This window comes from Pan paniscus, chromosome 10 (genome assembly GCF_029289425.2).
Source record: "Pan paniscus chromosome 10, NHGRI_mPanPan1-v2.0_pri, whole genome shotgun sequence".
In the NCBI taxonomy this organism is placed as follows: Eukaryota; Metazoa; Chordata; class Mammalia; order Primates; family Hominidae; genus Pan; species Pan paniscus.
In genome coordinates this window covers 102662941-102682347 of record NC_073259.2, presented here as the reverse complement: position 1 = coordinate 102682347, position 19407 = coordinate 102662941, and the positions used below count along the sequence as shown (strand labels likewise).

At 42.0% G+C, this 19407-nt stretch overlaps 1 protein-coding gene across 5 annotated transcripts in view; it reads left to right on the top strand.

Annotated features, from left to right (window-relative positions):
- Positions 1–19407, top strand: part of TMCC3 (transmembrane and coiled-coil domain family 3) — a 308739-nt gene that overhangs the window by 257751 nt on the left and 31581 nt on the right. The window contains exon 1 of one of the 5 annotated variants that reach the window (XM_034934247.3): positions 1911–2229. The exons of the other annotated variants lie outside the window; for them this stretch is intronic. The gene's annotated coding sequence lies outside the window, so the exon portion shown is untranslated. Of the gene's footprint in view, positions 1–1910; positions 2230–19407 lie in introns of those variants that run through there. 5 annotated transcript variants of the gene reach the window in all.

The following is a 19407-nucleotide window of genomic DNA, read 5'->3' as shown; positions in this document are numbered from 1 at the left end:
GAATTATGTATGCCTTACTGGTCAGTCTGGTTTTAAAAATCTTATTGTAGTTTTAAAATATTCATTTTAAGAGTTAGAATTAGCAAAATGACCTAGCAAAGAAAGTATATACGTCTCATATACAGAGTGTACTATTGACTTAACATTTGGTTTAAGGCAAGATCCATTTGCTGGAATTTATTATTTAACATGACTTAAGACCTTTACTTGAACTGAGCCAGAGGATAGAGGCTATGCAATATTAACTTTGATAGACACTCTTCCTCTTAAATATTACAGTAGAGTTTTCACAGAGTAGGCTTTGACTAGCCTTTATTAGGCTGACAAAATTCTCCCTCTTTTCCAAACCCCACTGCCCTTTTCTCTCCATCCCACCCCCAACACAGAGTTAAATCAACACCACTTAAGCCACATAGCAATTTTGAGATCTTTGCATTTGTTATTTAATGTCAAAAGCAGGAAACCCCTGGTCCCCTAGAACAGTCTGGCCTTAGTTTTTCATATGACTTGTGGCAATTCAAATATTTGAGAATCTGTGCCTACAAATATGGTCAAAAGGGATTTAAAGATGAGTGACAGCAAGAAAACTTATAATCTGCTGCAAAGGTTAAGTACTCAATTATAATACAAAGCAGTATATGATCACAAAAGGGCAAGAGGAAAATATTAAATCTCTTCTGTTTGCCATGACATCGTGTCCTTTTCTGATTTCATTAAATCCCAAAAGGAATTTCCTTAGGTGAGACCAGAGTCCCAAAAAGGTTAATTTACTTGCCCCAGGTCATATAGCTGCTAAGAGGCAGAGCTGGGATTTGATTAGATCTGGTTGTCTATGCTTGTCTCCTCAGAGAGTTGCCTAAGGCGCTGTCACCAATGGGCTCCAGTGCTGTTTCCTCTGTCCCTTTCTCTCTCTGTTCATCAGGACGTCTGTGTTTGAAGGTCCCATAGGAACCTTAAGTTTATCATGTCTGAGGCTGAAAATTCCTCTTGCCTATCTTGTGAATAAGCTTAGCTACCAGAAGGAATGAAACAGAAGTGGGGTTTTCCTTGACTCGCCCCTTCACCCCCACATCCAGGTGGTGGCAAGTCCCCTCATTCCACCTCCTTCATAGACCTCTCGCGACCACCCTACATCCAGCCTTCACCAGCTCTTGCCATAGATTGCTGCAGCAGGCTCCAGGCTCCAGTTGGCTCCATGGAAATGCATTTTCCATCTTGCTTTCTCAGAAGGACTTGTTTAAAACAGGGATGTGATCATCCTAATCCTCTATGCGGCTGCCAAGGGACCTACAGGATGAACCCCAAACACCTCTGTATGAGTTAAGTGGGACCCTCCGGGTGTGACCCATCTGCTGTCCCAGTCTTCACCTGCACCAAGTCCTCCAAATCTTTACTTCTCTGTCTAACTCACCTTCTGACAAGCCTTTCTTTCTGCTTTCCATTGACTTTTCCCCCTCCCCCTTTCCTCTTATCTCCCCCTTAGCAGCCCCTTCCAAGTGCTCGCTTAGCACCAAGTACTCTCCTGACACTTATCAGTGGCTGTCATTGTGTCTCTCCCCCGGCCACTACGCCAGGAGGCGGCTATGCCCCTTTGCCTCCCCAGCACGCCTCGCTGCGCCTGACACTAGGAGGCACCCGGCAAGTATCTGTCTCATGAATGAATCAACAGAGAGTCTCCTGACTGCTCACTGTCTTTAAGCCACTTCCCTTCCCTTGGTGCTGGCTGGCCCCTTTGCTCTGCCTTCATCGCATTGCTGTTTACTGTGCCCAGTCCACTGCTGGCATTTGCTCTGCCTAACAAGGTTTGTTGAGCCGAGCCCATTTCCTTATTGGTAAAGAGAGAGTACCAGACTGAATGTCCTCTTGCAATCCCAGAGTCGGGGTGATTGATAGCAGGCGCCCTTCTAGTCGACCTCCCTGCGAAGATATAGAATGTGGATCTCTTCTGCTGACTGCACAAAGAGCCCATTTGTACAGCAATGTGTTGAATACGGTGCATTATTACTGACATTTGTATTGGGTACAGTGCAGGGCGTGGAGTTTCTCTGAGACAAACACAGGAATACCCCGAGATAATGTGAGCAGTATCTCCAAAGTCCAGGCTGAGTCATATGGTAGGTGCTGTTTGGAATATCTAGCCTGCCTGCCTTGCAGATTCAAATGCCTTGGGCAGGAGGGTGAGCTGGCTGCCGATCCTGCTCTGCTCCTGGGTTTGCTGTGTGGCCCTTGGTAAGTCTCTTCACAACTCTTCCGTTTCAGCCAGAGTGTGTAAATATGTATTGTGGAGCTTTGTGTTGTTTAATATCCTGGGAGATGCCGGAAAGAAATACAATTTGTCTTTGTGCTCTTAATAGTTATCTTTGTGCTTGCCCAAATCCCTCCCTAATTTCTCAGTTGATTTCTAGATATTTAAACTGCCTAAACGCCTAATGAACCACCAGTCTCCTTATTGTTATGTCCTTTTAAAAATGTCAGTCCAGTGTGAGTGATTTAACAGATGGACAAATATCTGGGTTGGATTGTGCCAGCTACTGGCTGGAGAAGAGCCAGGTCTCCTCCCACCTCCCTGGGAGTTCGAAAGTAACCCCGGGTCTAACCAGGCTCTGAGTTGGAATCTAACTTTGTACTTTAACATCTGGTCTTTCGACAAGTGGGCATCTTTGAGTCGTCCTGCCTTTGCCTGGAAACTTGAAACTCTGTAAAACTGACTTTGTGTGATGCTGCCCAGCCCACGTTGGGGAAGAAGGGTGTGGTGGCTGCCTCGAGCTGTGGGAGAGGAAGCAGCAGTGGGGGAAATGGAGAGTGCGTCTGAACTGGGCCTCCTCGGACCATGCTTGGACACCCCATAGTGTGGGATTCATTCCCCGTAGGGTGGTGAAGGCTCAGGTTCATGTGATTTCTGCCTGGGGGAGCCTTTGATCTCACAGGAAATCTGTGTTCACTTGTGGCTCTTTGTCATAGAAGACTTCTGTATATTGACACAAAATGCAATCTTTCTTTCCTTCCCTGAACATTAAAATATTTGCTCACATTTATTAATTCAGGTGGTTTTTTCCTAATCAGTTCTGTAGCAAAGGTTTGCCCATTGTTGATAGTGATCCCCAGTCTTCAGAAACCAAAACACCTGGGGGTGGGAGAGGAGGGAAAGTTGGAAAAGTTTGCTGCTTGTCATTTGATCATTTGGGTCTTGGAGGTTACATTTCTGTTGTTTAAAATACAAAAATTAGCTGGGAGTGGTAGCAGCGTCTGTAATCCCAGCTACTCGGGAGGCTGAGGTAGAATTACTTGAACTCAGAAGGTGGAGGTTGCAGTGAGCTGAGATCGCGCCACTGCACACGAGCCTGGGTGACAGAGTGAGACTCTGTCTCAAACCAAAAAAAAAAAAAAAAAAAATCTGTCTGTTGTTTAAAAAAAGAAAAAAGTCAGAGAGGCCAGTTGTTCCGACAGCATATCATGCAATAGCCTCGTAACACTGTGAGTGCAACAGTTGACAGAGCTTGATGCACACAGTTTCAATTGGAATAAAAGGGAAAATGGCTCCCCAAACTGCAAGAGCGCTGCTTGTAAAACAGTCAGAGCTGCTTTCTGTGCCAGGCTGTTCAAAAAGATGTGGGAACAGGGCTTGTCCTGGTTGACAGGCCATTCTGGAGAAACCCTGACAATGCTGGCCGCCCCTCTGCTGTCCTTCCCACCTGTTCCTTTCTAGTCAGTTTATGGAGAGGAGGTTGTTTTTGCTTCCAGGGGGATTACTTGTGGCCTGGGGGCAATTACAGGGCTTTCTCCTGACTACATGCTTCACATTCCTGTGTGTAACCAGTGAGGATAATGATCCAAGAAGATCATTGCAGTGGTGACCCGAGGACCTTTGAGACCAGGTCACAATTTAAGTAGGGTCTCAAATTTAGATTTTAACATTATTACCCAACGAGTTAAGTATAGAGCCAGAGATAAAGCAATAGGATTGACAGAAGACATTCATTCTACAGCTTAAGCAAACACACACACACATTTTATTTTACTGTGTAATTTACTCCATAGTTTGTTTGTTTGTTTTTTCTGGAGATGGAGTCTCACTCTGTCGCCCAGGCTGGAGTGCAGTGGTGCAACCTTGGCTCACTACAAGCTCCGCCTCCCAGGTTCACGCCATTCTCCTGCCTCAGCCTCCCGAGTAGCTGGGACCACAGGCACCCGCCACCATGCCCAGCTAATTTTTTTGTATTTTTAGTAGAGATGGGGTTTCACCGTGTCAGCCAGGATGGTCTCGATCTCCTGACCTTGTGATCCGCCCATCTCGGCCTCTTGAAGTGCTAGGATTACAGGTGTGAGCCACTGCGTCCGGCCTACTCCATAGTTTTTATTTTAAAATGTTTGTAAACTAATATCATACAAAGAAGATATTCCGTTAAAAAATACATGAAACACCCCTGTACGTTATACCCAGGGTGAGGAGATGAACTTGACCCTGTGACCTTCCTTGATTGAGCATCCCTACATCACAAGCCTTCCCACCCCCAAGAGGTCATCACTGCCATAAGGTTTAACTGTTCTCAAGATTTTTCTCTTTTTGTCACATGTGTGTTCATACCTAAAAAAGAGTTTGCCTGCGTTTGACCTTTATAAAGTAGAATTCATAAAGTATGTGTTCTTTGATTTGCTTCTTTTAAGATTTAATCATTTTATTCTTTTTGAGACGGGGTCTTGCTCTGTCACCCAGGCTGGAGTGCAGTGGCGTGATCTTGGCTCACTGCAGCTTCGACCTCCCAGGCTCATCCTCTTGCCTCAGCTTTCCAAATAGCTGCAACTACAGACATGTGTGCCACCATGCCTGGCTAATTATTATTATTATTATTTTTGGTAGAGACAGCATTTCACCATGTTACCCATGTTGATCTCGAACTCTGGGCTTATGTGATCCACCAGCCTCGGCCTCCCAAAGTGCTGGGATTACAGGTGGGAGCCATTGTGCCTGGCCCATTTTAATTCTTGTAGTTCTGGTTTATTTCATTCCACTGTACAAATAAACACAATGTGTGTGTGTGTATCCATTTTATTGTGTGTATATATATATATATATATCTCCAATGTGCGTGTATATATCTCTCTCCATTTTATTGCCCACAGGCTTTGGATTATTTGTGGGTTGTCTTTTGTTATTGCTTTTATTGTTTTTCTTTTGCAAGTGATGCTGCTGTGTATATTTTCAATGTGCTCCTAACAGGGGCACTTGCTCCTCTAACCTACAAATGGAATTTCTGGGTCTCTAGGGGATGCACATGCTCAAATGCCAAACAGTTTTTAATGTTTTAAGAATCAGTTAAAATCAAACACTGCAAATATACCTTGCAGTCTGCTTTTAGCATTGCTTCATTTTAAAATGAATCCTAGAACCACTGAAAAAATTTTTAAAGTGCAAGTAATTCTATCTTGCTTTGTCTTCTGAGAAACTGACTTTAACCTTAAGGAGAAAACATTATTCCTTTTTTGTAGTTGTAGCTGTAGAAACAATTTTTGAAGGACAAAACCAAACTTTAAAACTTGAGGCCGGGTGTGGTGGCTCACGCCTGTAATCCCAGCACTTTGGGAGGCCGAGGCGGGTGGAGATCGTGACCAGCCTGGCCAACATGGTGAAACCTCGTCTCTACCAAAAATACAAAAAATTAGCCGAGTGTAGTGGCGGGCACCTGTAGTCTCAGCTACTCGGGAGGCTGAGGCAGGAGAATCACTTGGACTCGGGAGGCGGAGATTGCAGTGAGCCAAGATCGCACCACTGCACTCCAGCCTGGTGACAGAGCGAGACTCCATCTCAAAAAAAATAAATAAAATAAACTTGAGAATCATTTGGGCACGCTGGCTCATGCCTGTAATCCCAGCTTTAGGAGGCCAAGGCAGGCGGATTGCTTGAAACCCAGGAGTTCGAGACCAGCCTGGTCAACATGGTGAAACCTCATCTCTACAAAAAAATACAAAAATTAGCCGAGCATGATGGTGTGCACCTGTAGTCCCAGATACTCAGGAGGCTGAAGTAGGGGGATCAGTTGAGCCCAGGAGGTCAAGGCTGCAGTGAGCTGTGATTGCACCACTGCACTCCAGTCTGGTTGATAGAGCAAGACACTGTCTCAAAAAACAAACAAAAACACCAAACCTGAGAATCACAGGTAAAACAGTCTAGCCTCAGGAATCACATGAACTATATGTAAACAGTCTCTAGATGAACTCTGTGACCCTTCAGTTGCCATGAATGGATATACAGTTGGCCCTCCACATCCGTGGATTTCACATTCATGGATTCAACCAACCAGGGATCAAAAATATTTAGGAAGAAAAATTGCATCTGTACTGAACAGGTACCGAGTGTTTTTTTTTCTTGTCATTATTCCCTAAAAAATACAACTATTTACAAGCATTTACATTGTATTAGGTATTATAAGTAATCTGGAGATGATTTAAAGTATACAGGAGGATGTATGTAGATTATATGCAAATACTACACCATTTTATATCAGGGACTTGAGCACTCGCAGATTTTGGTATCTGCAGGAGGTCCTAGAACCAATCCCCCATGGATTCCAAGGGACAACTGTATATATACGCCTATCATACACTGCCATGGTCTGCTCGTATGAGTATTCTCAGTGAAGAGTCTTTATGGAAAACATCATTGCCCGTGAAATACAGATTCAAAGCTGTGAGCCTTGGGCAACCCAGTTCTCAGTAGAAATATTTCAGTGGCATTGGTCCCTTAAAAAGACAGCATTTTATGAAGTTATTTAAGAAAGATGTAACATTAGTATTCAATATTTTAATGGGACTTTTACTTGAAAACTTATATTTATGACTTGGCAATTCCAGCTTAGTCCCATAAAATTTGTTTTAGAACTACCTTTTAAGCCATGGTTTTATTTCCTTGGGAAATGGGATTTAAAATTTCTCTTTTCAGTAGGGAGTTACTTTTCTAAAAGTAATTACATAAACAAAATTCAGTTAGGGTGAGTTACAAAAATGCTTACTATCCTATAGATTATTTATTTTGCTACTGTTAGTAAAATCATAGGTCACTGGAGGAGACAAGGAAGTATCTTAAGTGTGCTAATGAAATTTTGCAGGTATTTGCATATTAGTCTCACTTTGAAATTCAGGCACTGGGGATTTTTTTTTAATAGAAAATAAGATGAATTACTCTCTCAAAAAGATAATATAAAACAAAAAGTATCTGTGTCCGCAGATTCCCAGTCCTATTCCCCAGAGGTAACTACCATCCACAGTTCTTAAGACAGCTTCTAGAAATGTTCATACACATAGAGTATACAATTGTACATATCCATCATAAATCCCTCCACCCCTCGTTTAAGCACAGATGACCGTGCACAGTAGGCATAGCCCTGCGTCTTGCTTTTCTCTCTTAACAGTTTAGATTGAATAGCTTCCCATGGTAGCCCATTCAGATCCGTTTCCATTTTAGTGGCTGCATCATTTCCCATTGTACTAGAATTTTAAAAAGAGGTTCTCTATTGATGGATGTCTATGCTGTTTGCAGAATTGGCAGCAGATGGGGTGGTTGGTGGTGGTGGTGGTGGTGGTGGTAGGGGTGGCAGACTATCATTTTTTTAGAAGCAGCATAGAAGAATCAGAGAAAGAGGCAGAAGACTTGTAAATATTTTCATCTCCATTTCTGTTCTTTAAATCTCTTGAAAAAAAAATTTTTTTTTTGCCTGCCTGAAGGTGTTTTCAGAACTATATGGAAGCCCAAAAGGGCTAGATGGTTTTTTCTTCCTAGCCCTTCTTTCCTTGTGGTGATCATGATGGTGAAGGAGATTATGATATGTAACCAAAACACTGGGGAAAAGGAATGTATTTACACTTGGTGGCTAAAGAAGGTTCCGATTCCCTTTCTTCTACCTCTAGTGCAAATACACTCTATGGTAACTGGATTATTTGTTTTTAACCTGATTAGCAAGGCTTTCTAATGATAATCTATTTGGATGGGGGAGTTTTCCTTATACAGAGTAGATCGTTGCATAATATCCATTCGAGGTGGTGTTTGCAAACCCTGTGGAGTGCCTTTCCAAACACCCTTTTCCTTCCCTTTCTCCCTGGCTGGCAGAGCCTGTTCCTGGAGTGGAGGCCGAAAATGTTATCTGCTGCCTCCCCAGCCTCCCTTGCAACTAGGGCATGGACATGGGACTCAGCCCTGGCCAAAGGGACCCCTGAGGAGCTTCTGGAAAATGTTTTCCTTCCTAATAAAATATGAAAGAAGATAAGTATCCTCATCTATAGCCAGAAACTGTCTACACGTGATTTCTGGAACTACAGTAGCTCTCTTGCCTCCATGTGAGCAGAAGCAAATGGCCCGAGGATAGTGTAGTGAAAAAATGGAGAGCGATTGGGTCTTTGATATCTGTAAGCCGTTGAATTAGCCCTGCCCTCTGTTCTTAGTTTAGGAGACCATAGATGTGCCCTTATTATTGAAACTGATTTTATTCAGTTACTGAAGTTATCTTACCTGATACATAATTTTACCCATAGAAAATAATATGAAAATAGCAAAATCACTCAGTTAAGATAGTTGAGTGCCTGCTGTGTTCAAGAGACTATTAATATGAGGCTCTGGGGCTGCAAAAAATCAAGTTTCTAAGAATATGAGGTCAGAGCAGCAGAAGTTCTGAGTAACCACTGATTACTAGACTTGGGGTGATCAGAAGTGACTGTGTGGGAGAGGTGAAATTGAGCAGACTCTGAAGGAACCCCTGGGTTTTGGTAAATAGGGAGCTGGGGATGAGAATGCCCCAGGTTTTAGAAAGAACACAGGCTGTTGAATCACACCTGGGTTCAAACCCTGGCTTGCTACTCCCTAGTTTGTGACCTTGTCAAATTCCTTGGTTTCTTTTTTCTTTTTCTTTTTTTAATTTTGGAGACAACAGTCTCACTCTGTCACCCAGGCTGGTGTGCAGTGGTGTGATCATAGCTCACTGCAACCTCGAACTCCTGGGCTCAAGGGATCTTCCTGCCTGAGCCTTCTGTGTAGCTGAGACTACAGGTGCATGCCACCACACCCAGCTAATTTTTAAATTTTTTGTAGAGACTGGAGGGCATCAGGGGTCATCTTGCTTAGTTGTCCAGGCTGGTCTCGAACTCCTGGGCTCAAGCCAGAGTGCTGGGATTACAGGTATGGGCCACAGCGCCTGACCCAAATTCCTTGATATGTTTGATACACTAAACATAACTAGTATAATTGAGGTGAGAACTAGAAATAAAATGTGTCAAACATCTGTCATGCTGATGTGCACATACAGGCACAGAGTAGATGGTGGAGGCGGAAGGCACAGTAACGTCTACATACATGTGGCACTCCTCAATAAAGGGTGAAGTGAGTTAGGTAAAATGACCTTGGCATGCTCTGCTTGAGCTGGACAGAGTTCACCTGGATCCAACTATGTGGTCCAGCTAAGAGGCTGAGAGTACAGGATCTGGACAGAGACAGGTTTGAGTCAAGATAATGAGGACTTTGGCTTCCGGCTTCAGGAGTTTAAACCTCATCCTGTAGCCAGTCTACGGTGGTGACCACTGAGAGGATCAACCTGGAGAGAGAGGAGTTAGATTGCTGCATGGTCCAGGTGTGCAGTGTAACAGACCTAGACCAGGCAGGTGTCAGGTGTTGGAGGGAGCAAAAGGGTCTGATGTTAGAGTATGTGGGAGGCAAGGGAGAGGGGAGATTGAGTGATGAGTCCCAAAGACTGAATAGCTGTCAGTTATGGAGTGTGAAATTCAGAACAGATGTGTAAGACTTTCAGATCATCATATTCTAGGTGGGAACAAGAACAGTTGGAAAGATTTATTGACATTTTTAATGAAAGATGCTATATAAGTGGAAAATAAATGATGTTACCCAAATCTGTTTGTCTTTTAATTCTTGTCTAATTACACTTGTCACTTTACCTCTGTTTATATATAAAGTTTGATTCCTTTGAAGGATGTGTCCCTTAATAAACATACCCTTGCCTCTGATTAGATATTATTGAACTCTTTGAGTCAATCCTATAATATGAAGTATATATTCACTGATTGTTCACTACATGTTTATCCAGGAAGAAAAGCAATCAAGCAGTGTTTCTCTGACACAGAGATTGTGGTACTTATAGTATATTTACAATGGCCTTATTAAAACATCAGTCATAACATTGAAAGCAATGAATGACATCAGAGTCATTAAAGTATAGAAATCAAATAAATTTTAGTTCATCAAGTTCAGGGTGATATCCTGAGTTGAATGAGAGACTTCATAATGTTCTCAGTTCATGAACAGATGGTCCCCTAACATTTTGAAATGCTGATTAAGGTAGGTGGACTGAGTCAGATTAATCAAGTGTACCACATTGTAAATACTGTTATGTAGTTAGCAATCCTTGGCATCTAATTAAGTTCACCTTCTTTCAGGCTGGGCACGGTGGCTCATGCCTGTAATCCCAGCACTTTGGGAGGCTGAGGTGGGCAGATCACTTGAGGTCAGCAGTTCAAGACCAGCCTGGCCAACATGGTGAAACCCCATCTGTTGCGGGAAGTCAGGGACCCCGAATGGAGAGACCGCCTGGAACCATGGCAAAAAATAAATTGTGAAGATTTCATGGACATTTATAAGTTCCCAAAATTAATACTTTTATAATTTCTTATGCCTGTCTTTACTGCAATCTCTGAACATAAATTGTGAGGGTTTCATGGACATTTATCACTTCTGTAATAATACTCTTATAATTTCTTATGCCTGTCTTTAATCTCTTAATCCCGTTATCTTCATAAGCTGAGAATGTATGTCACCTCAGGACCACTATTGTACAATAGATTGTAAAACGTGTGTTTGAACAATATGAAATCAGTACACCTTGAAAAAGAACAGAATAACAGTGATTTTCAGGGAATAAGGGAAGATAACCATAAGGTCTGACTGCCTGCGGGGTCAGGCAGAATAGAGCCATAGTTTTCTTCTTGCAGAGAGCCTATAAATGGATGTGCAAGTAAGAGGATATCGCTGAATTATTTTCCCAGCAAGGAATACCGTGGGGAAGGAATGCATTCCTGGGGGGAGGTCTGTAAACGGCCACTCTGGGAGTGTCTGTCTTATGCAGTTGAGATAAGGACTGAAATACACCTTGGTCTCCTGCAGTACCCTCAGGCTTACTAGGATTGGGAAATTCCAGCCTGGTAAATTTTGGTCAGACCAATTCTCTGCTCTCACCTGTTTCCTGTTAAGATGTTTATCAAGACAGTACGTGCACAGCAGGACATAGACCCTTATCAGTAATTCTAATTTTGCCTTTGTCTTGTGATCTTTATTGCCCTTTGAAGCATGTGATCTTTGTGACCTACGCCCTGTTCGTACACCCCCCCCCCTTTTAAAATCCCTAATAAAAACTTGCTGGTTTTGCAGCTCGGGGTCATCACAGTCCTACCAATATGTGATGTCACCCCCAGAGGCCCAGCTGTAAAATTCCTCTCTTTGTACTCTTTCTCTTTATTTCTCAGACCGGCCGACACTTAGGGAAAATAGAACCTACTTTGAAATATTGGGGCTGGTTCCCCCGATACCCATCTCTACTAAAAATACAAAAATTAGCCAGGCATGGTGGTGTGCACCTGTAGTCCCACATACTCAGGAGGCTGAGACAGGAGAATCACTTGAACCTGGGAGGCAGAGGTTACAGTGAGCTGAGATCACCCCACTGCACTCCAGCCTGGGTGACAGAGCAAGATTGTCTCAAAAAAAAAAAAAAAAAAAAAGAATAAGAAAAAAGTTCACCTCCTTTCCCAAGGCAAAAAGAAGCCCCATGGTTCTTAGGGAACTTGGCATGAGTAAAGCTTCTTGGGCATTTTACCCTTTGAGCATAAAATTCATGTTTCCAAATGATACTTCTGCACACAGGCAGTAGTTCCATAATAGGCTAAGAGCAGGTGTCCCTGAGTGAGAGTTCTCACAGTCTTGTTGCATTGTTAAAGGCTCTAGGTCAGGTACAGACCCATGGTTTGGTTGATTGCAATTCCCAGTAAAGAGAAAAAAAGCGTCTAGCACTGACACTTTCAAGACTGCCTTCTATCCACCCCCCTACACACATACTTGTTTTTTTGTTTGTTTTCTGTTACTAATCTCATTTGGATTTTTTTTTTCCACATATAAATTTTAGTCATAGTTAGTACCTGGTTCGACGGAGTAGATTGGTGTAACCGTGGTACTTTCCTGCATTCAGGAGAATCTGGGATGTCTTCCGTAAGTATGGCTTAGAGTGAGGGGAATGTGATTTGCCGTGTACATTGAGGGATTTCTCTTTTCAGTCCATAAATAAAAGACAGAAGGCATTGCACTCTTCAGGAAAGTCATCTTTAAGTCCTGCCATTTTGTTCATCGTAGGTGAAAACTTTGCTCTTCTTTATCTAGCCCCCGATGGAAAGTACCAAGGCTGTGATAATAATTGGAGTTTGAATAGTATTGAGCCTGTAGAAGAGAGATGAGTGGAGATGGAATAAATTATGAATTGTGTATTTATGAGGCAAAATGCATGATTTTCCATATGTGATGGACAGTGTTCTTTTAGGTAAGAACTCAGCTATCCTTAGCTTCAAATGATGCTTAAAAAAAGAAAAAGTCCAAATTACATGATCCCAGCATCCCAGATAGAAGCTTACTTAATGTTGGTATGCAACAAGTGTATATGCATGTCATGACCAATTACACAGATTCATGAATGAACCATTCTTATGTGACCTGAACTAAATCCAAAATCTCTCTGTGTAGTATAGTCACAGTGCTGTATTTTTAAAAAATTAATAACCTAAACAGTATCTGTATTTAAGATAAGCCTCCTTTTCTTTTTGATATTCCAAATTCTCTATTTCTCAGTATTTTATTTTCATGATTATAAAAATGCCACCTGCTTTAAAATTCCTGGCTTCCCCTTGTCTGCATGGTCAGGTGTGGAGCCTAGCATGGTTTGCAGAGCCTGTTGCAGGTTGTCTGCGTTCTTCTGAGCCTTGTGCCGCCTCCCTTTAGGAATGCTTGCCATGCACCTTCTTTTTCGCCCCAGCCCTCAATCATGCCTTGATTTAGAATGCCCCATTTAGCCATTCTCAATTTTAGACACTCCAACTTTTAGTTTCCTAAATACATATTCTAGTTTTTCCTTCTGCAGATACAATGTGCTCCTTGCTAGGCTCTCAGCAGATTTTTGAGCTGCCTCTAAGTCAGTTATCACCTTCTCAGAAGCTTCTCATTGAAGCCCCCTGCTTATATCCTCCCCTTGGTTCCTATAGTACTTATTACTTCTTTTTTTTTTTTGAGATGAAGTCTCACTCTGTCACTTAGGCTGAAGTGCAATGGCACAATCATGGCCCACTGCAGACTTGACCTCTTAGGCTCAAGAAATCCTCCCACCTCAGCCTCTCAAGTAGCTGGGACCACAGACACTACCACACGCAGCATTTTTTTTTTTTTTTTTTTTGGTAGAGATGGGGTCTCACTATTGTGCCCTAGCTGGTCTCAAACTGCTGGGTTCAAGTAATCCTCCTGCCTCGGTCCCCAGAGTGCTGGGATTACAGGCGTGAGCCACTGTGCCTGGCCTTGTTACATTTTTTAATTCTGTACGCCTCCCTGCCCCAAGAGTGACCTCTTAGGGCAGAGCTTATCATATTTCTCTGACTCCAGTTCTTTCAACACAGGACTTAGTTCACAAAAGATGCCCAGAAAAACATTTTCAAGTAGCAATTCTGTATTTTAGGGGGCTTGGTTTGCAACCTAAATTAATCAGTTCCATTAGCTATCATAAAAACAATTTGGTCTAAGTAAGCAAGCCCTAATTGTACTTTGTGTGCTTTTAGTTAAATTCAGCCTCATTGAGAAACATTGGCTTTCTAAATGACTATTATGTAATAAAACAAGGCATTAGCAATCTGGATCAACATGGTATTAGGATTTTGCTGCATTTTGCAGAATTCTAAATTGCATATTTTTGTGTCTAAATCTGATGTATTCAGTTAAACCACAGATATTAATGCCTTGCTAGTAGTACACATGTGGATTTCTGCTCTTTTTCATTGGCTCTTTTGTATTCTAAAAACAAATATTTATGAGACAGTGTCATGAAAGTTTGGGAAACTTTAAAAATGTTAAAGAGCTGACAAAATGCATTACAGGTTGACATGCTAATGAAATTTAAGGGTTTTTTTTTTCTTGCTAGAATTGAGCAATACTGTATGTTAATATTTATTCATTGTGTATTTGTAATGTTACAGGTACTATAAAGATAATAGTTTTGACAGCTCCTGCATTTTTGTTATCTAAGTTTTTTTGCATCTTATTACTTTTTTGAGGTTTCACTTACAGTAAAGTGTATACATCTTAAATGTACAGTTGGATAATTTTTACCTATGTATATGTCCTGAGTGACTGCCACCTGGATCAATGTTGTTAGCGCCCCAGTGCTCCCTGGTGCCACCTACTGGTGAATCATTCTCCGTACCCCTACTTCCCCGCAAAGGGTAACCACTCTTCTCACCTCCGTGGCACGCTAATCATACACCATCACATTTTTGTGTGTGGCTTCTTTCATTAAATATTACACACGTGAGATTTGTCTGGGTTGTGTGTTGAACAGTTTTTCATTCCTTTTGTTGCATATGGTTTTTAACGACTTGTTGCTTATTAAATTTTATTTTGGTAAATAAGATTCATTATAAAGGGATGGCTCATGCCCATAATACCAGCATTTTGGGAGACCAAGGCAGGCAGATCACATGAGGCCAGGAGTTCAAGACCACCCTGGCCAAGATGGCAAAACCCCGTCTGTACTAAAATACAAGATGGCAAAACCCCATCTCTACTAAAAATTAAAAAATTAGCCAGGCGTGGTGGTGCACGTCTGTAATCCCAGGTACTCGGGAAGCTGAGGCATGAGAATTGTTTGAGCCTGGGAGGCAGAGGTTGCGGTGAACCGAGATTGCGCCACTGCACTCCAGCATGGGTGACAGAGCAAGACTCTGTCTCAAAAAAATAAAAAATAAGATTCATTATAAAGAGTAATACTCAGTTTGTGTCAGTTGGTCTGTGCTAATAATTTTATGAACAAGACTATTGGCATTTTGCGTGCAGGGTGCCAGCCTTACAGACCTAATAGTAACAGAACTGCTGCATATGAGAGCTGCAAGGCCCTTAGAGTTTGCAGAGTTCAGCCATCTTGCTTCTTCATGAGGACCTAAGGTTAATTGGATCCCAGGTCCCCCGAGTGATCTAGTTCAGTTGTCTTCTTGAGGTCACTGTTGCTGTGTCACAATTCAAACTTGATTATGTGGATGTCCATAGTCAACAGGAAAACAATCTTGGAAATTTAGAAATCCACCTGGGCATGATGGTGCACGCCTGTAGCCTCAGTTACTTGGGATGCTGAGGAAGATCACTGGAGCCCCGGAGTTGGAAGCCAGCCTGGGCAACAGAGCAAGACCTTGTCTCTAAAAGAAATTAAAAGAAAGAAGAAAATCTAGAAATCTCTAATTAGCAAGACTTGGAGTTTCAGTTATCTACAAATTTCATTCACTCATCTAGAATACTTCCCTTAGTGTCAATTAAATGAGATGTTACTGACTGTTCATGGACCTTCGTCTTTTATTAAAACCTATTCTTAAAGGAAAAGGAAGGGGAAAATGTAACCAGTGCACATGTTTGCTATGGCACTTTCAGTTTTAGCGCACTGTCTTAAACTTTTGATGTTCCTAGATTTAGTTATTTTAAAGCCCTGTGAAAACCACAAGGATTGTTCTCAGTATGCGAGGTCTTAGGGTAAGTTCTGAGTCTGTGATCTCTGCAAGTAAAAAACCAATCCCTAATCTTATACCTTTCTGCTAAGGTCGTAATGATTCACAGAAGTTTTGTAGAAAGGATTTTGAAGGATAGATTAGTAGACTCAGCAATGGAACATTAAATCCTTTATTGGCCAGGAAGTAACCACAGAACGTTCTTCAGAATGTTAGAGCCTTCCTTAAGTATGATTAACAAACACAGGGACAAGTGGCTTGTCTTTTTTCTAATTATAACGCGCTGTTTTTCAAACAGGATTATGGTCATGAAATAAATTTGATGAGTAACAACTGTCACTTTATATTCTTATATGGAAAAGCAGAAGGATCATCACAGCAAATACTCATCTACCTTACCGAGATTCAACAATTTAAAATGTTCTTATTTTCTTTGTGTGGGTTTGTAACCTGTTAAAAGTAAGTGATATACAGACATCAGGTCCCTTTCTTTTTTCTTCTCTCTCTTTTTTTTTTTTTTTTTTTTGTTTTTGAGACCGGGTCTCACTCTGTCACCCAGGCTGGAGTGCAGTGGCATAATCTTGGTTCACTGCAACCTCTGCCTCCCGGGTTCAAGCAATTCTCCTGTCTCAACCTCCCCAGTTAGCTGGCATTACAGGTGTGCACCACCATGCTCAGCCAATTTTTTAGTAGAGATAGGGTTGGCCAGGCTGGTCTCGAACTCCTGACCTCATGTGATCCACCCACCTCGCCCCCCCCACAATGTTGGGATTACAGGAATGAGTCACTGCGCCCAGCCTTCTTTTTTGTTTTTTGAGACACAGCCTCACTCTGTTGCCCAGGCTGGAGTGTAGTGAGTGTAATGGCATGATCTCGGGTCACTGCAATCTCCGCCTCCCAGGTTCAAGTGATTCTCATGCCTCAGCACCCCCCTGAGTAGCTGGGATTACAGGCATCTACCATCATGCCCAGCTAATTTTTGTATTTTTGGTAGAGATGGGCTTTCACCATGTTGGCCAGCCTGGTCTCGAACGCTTGGCCTCAAGTGATCTGCCCGCCTCAGCCTCTCAAAGTGTTGGGATTACAGTCATGAGCCACCGCGCCCGGCCAGGGCACTTTGTTTCTAATATGTATCTGCAAACAAGGACTTTTTCTACATAATAAAATTAACAAAGGTAATTATAATTTCTAATATCCAGTTGTCCAGAAAATTAGGTAACTGTAAATACAGTTACATTGTGTGTAGTAAAGATAAGTAGTATTTTACAAAACTTGTGTTTTAATTAGGTGTGTGCATGTATATGTGCACATACATAAGTATGTATATATTGGTAAACATGTATTTCTTTCTTGGATGTCTCATTCAGAATTTGTAATGTACTGGGTTATGACATAGAGAAATTGGGTTCGTATATAGGTATTTGCTGCTCAGTGATACTGCGTGTTCTGTGCTGAGTGTTGTATGGTACCTGAGAAAGTGAATGCTTTCAGTAACTAGTAAAAAACCCAGCAAAGATGATAAAACAAAGAGGGACCCACCTAACAGTATATATAAGAGCCAAAATGGATCAGGAAGGAGAAGAAGTCCTTTGGAAAGGCCTCATGGAAGAGATCTTGAAGGAATGGTAGGATTTGGATATGACAGAGGCCTTGAGATGCTGTGTCCGGAAGGGAATGGTGTAAGCGTGGAGGTGAAACAGAAAGTCCAGAAATATGTTCATGTACCACAGTGCTGAGATCCACTTGGTGGATGGTGAAGGAAGGAGGAAGACATTGGAAGTAGAATAGGAAAAATGACTCAGGGCTTAAGTACCAGCAAGGGGAGGAATCCAATCTCTTTATTAAAGGAAGAATCATTGAACATCTTAAGCAGTGTTTTAGTGTGATGGAAGTGGGAGTTTAGAAGATCAGTGTAATGACTTCCTATAGACTAGATGGAAGGAATAGAACACTGAAAACGAGGAAACCCATTTAAACTGTTGCCCTTGCTATAGGTGAGATAGGAAATGAGGATGTGGATTAAGATAGATGGCCCTGAGGATAGCAAGGAAGGGTCAATCTGGAGAGAAACTACCAAGCCAAAAAAAAAAAAAAAAAAACCAGAATTTGGTGACAGTTTTAAAGAAGAGATGAAGGAGAGAGAACATCAATAAAATAATTATGCTGTTTACCCCTAAGGTCATGGAAATAAGTATAACCCAGTCCCCAAACCCCCAACATAATATCTGTAAAAACAAGCTTCCAAGCATAATTCATATTCATTCATTTTCTCTCTCTCCCTCTCTCTCTCTTCCCCCACCACCACTCCTTTTTTTAGAGATGGGGTCTTGCTGTGTTACCCAGGCTGGCCTCCAACTCTTGGGCTCAAACGATCCTCCTGGCTCAGCTTCCTGCGTAGCTGGGGCTACAGGCACATGCCACTGTGCCTGGTCATGCCATAATACTCTCAAAAAGTAGGCTAAGGAGGTTTTATAGAGGAAGTAGCAAGTTATAATCATTAGATATGTCTCTCTAATACGATTTTCTCTTGTTTTGCTTAAAGACTTGGAGGTGGAAAATGTTAGACATCTGTCTTTAGGGTCTTAACTTCAGAGTCCTAGTTTTACTGAAAATAGCAACATAGAAAACTCATGACAATTATAAAAGCATTAAGAGCTGGCTGTTGAGAATGTAAAGTTTAGTCATTTTACATGAAGTACCTTTATACAAGTCAAATTAAATACTAGGTAAGACTCTGTAAAGCAGTATCTTAGGCTTGTGTGTGTGTGTTGGGGGGGGGTATCTTTTAAAAATTATCTTTCCTGTTCAGGTTCATTGAAACTTGATTCTTAAGGGACCTTCTGGTATGAATTTGAGACCCTGTTCTCCACTCTCCACCCTCCTTTCTGCTGCAAGATGCATAGATAAGCAGCAGTTTGTGTACACACAAATACTCCGTGCATGTGGGGGCAGCGGGGACAATGATTGGCTTCTGTTGAAAGAGCTTAATGATGGTGACAGCAGCATCACTGTTCTTGGCTCTGGAGTCTTCTGAAGAACCCACCTATCTGGGGTATGTTAGGTTTAATAAACCATGGCCAACACCTATAGCACTTACTCTGTACAAGACCCTATCATGAATTCCTGTAATCCTCACAGTCACACTGTGAACTAGTAGATACTGCCGTCCTCATTTTACAGATGAGAAAATCAAGGCATAGAGAAAGTAGCTTGCCCAAGATGAGGCAATTCACATGGCAGTGCTGAACCTAGGCAGTCTGGCTCTGAAATCTGTGCCTTTAACCACTAACTTATGCTACCACCCTGGAAGCAAACCTTTATTTAGGATACATGGCTCTGGAATCAGAGCTTTCCCATGAGGTCTGAGCTACCTGGTTGCTGCGAGTGGGTCCTGGGAGTCTGTTGCCTGTGTTTGGAAATACAGCCAACCCAAATATAGACTTAGGTTCTAAGAAGGGTCATGATACAGTGTTTATCTTTAAAATCACAGCCCACCATTTGTTTTATTTCTTTGTTGTTTCTTTTATCCCACATCACAAAACAGTATGATCTTAGAGGAGGACTGTTCTCTGCCTGAAACACGAATCTTTGGAGCCTTTAAAAGTCTGTGGCTGTGGGAGA